General features: G+C 41.6%; 1 protein-coding gene across 1 annotated transcript in view; it reads left to right on the top strand.

The window, feature by feature from the left end:
• Positions 1–202: 202 nt before the first annotated feature.
• The window catches only part of PIP5K1A (phosphatidylinositol-4-phosphate 5-kinase type 1 alpha), a 27,371-nt gene continuing 26,478 nt past the window's right edge, over positions 203–1,095 (top strand). The window contains exon 1 of the mRNA XM_025214468.1: positions 203–255. The gene's annotated coding sequence lies outside the window, so the exon portion shown is untranslated. The remainder of the gene's footprint in view (positions 256–1,095) is intronic.

Raw genomic sequence — 1,095 nt, 5'->3', positions numbered from 1 at the left:
TTAACTCGGAATTGCTTTTTGTTTGCGCTGTTTGATAGATGTTCTTTTTCTTTATGTTGCAGAAATTGGATTTGCTTTTGATGAGGCTCTGTCTTGTCACTTTTCCAGCAACCCCTCCCCCCAAAAAAGTCTCCTGATTTTTCTATAAAGGGTTGGAGCTTCAAATCCCAATCTTTTATTTTATAACCTTTTTGGCTTTTTTCCTTTGTATAGATTTCGGCTTCTTGTGCTGCTCAGTGGTACCGTCTCGAAGAGGTAGTTTTATTGATTGCATCTATGCGCTTTAAAAGCATGGGTTTTCTCCCCCTCCAATAACTAGCAGCAAACAGCCATTTTACATAGTGGTCTTGGCTTTTAAAACGAGTGATACAGAAACAAACTTCTTAAATGCTTCTGCTTTCAATGAAAGTCGCTGTTTTATTTAAATAGCTTTAATAAAGTGCACCTTGTGTGAGCATCTCTTGTCATCTAAACAGCTGTGTGCGCTCCTGGATTATTCTAGGTGGGCTTCGTGACTGCTTTCATTCCTGCTTGCTTTGCATAATTTAAGAAAGAAAACATCTTGGCAATCTTCCATGTGCAGACATGTCTTTAGACATTGAGATCCATGCTAATGGATTGATCTTGGATCCTCCATGAAGTCTGGGGAAAGGTTCAGGTATTAGACTGTCACTAGGAAAGGAAATGGGGATGCAGCTCCTTTCCTGAACAGCTTCAGTGCGTGCTAATTTGACATGGCCCTGGCGTGTGGCTTGTAAGGTGCTCAGACACTGAACGAGCACAGTTCTTGATGCGTTTTTGGGTTTACAAATGTTTTCACTTCTTTATTTTTATCCATAATAAGAGGTACAACTAAAAATCTTGTCTGAACAGTTCTGGTAAAAATAGTCCGGTGCAACTGTAGTTGGGATATACTGAAGTAGCACGTTGATCTGCCAGACAGAAGTTTGGTGAGAACTTGCACCTTGGAAATTGAGGTCACGTAAGGAAATTTTTTTAATTGACCCAAACCATTGACCCTCTTTCCTTCCCCTCTTCCCTTCCTTTGCGCCCCCCCCCCCCCCCCCCCCCTCACTTCTCTATTTCCCTTACAGT

The sequence above is a fragment of the Alligator sinensis genome, unplaced genomic scaffold (genome assembly GCF_000455745.1).
Source record: "Alligator sinensis unplaced genomic scaffold, ASM45574v1 scaffold463_1, whole genome shotgun sequence".
Classification (NCBI taxonomy): domain Eukaryota; kingdom Metazoa; phylum Chordata; order Crocodylia; family Alligatoridae; genus Alligator; species Alligator sinensis.
This window is presented reverse-complemented; position numbering and strand designations above follow the sequence as displayed.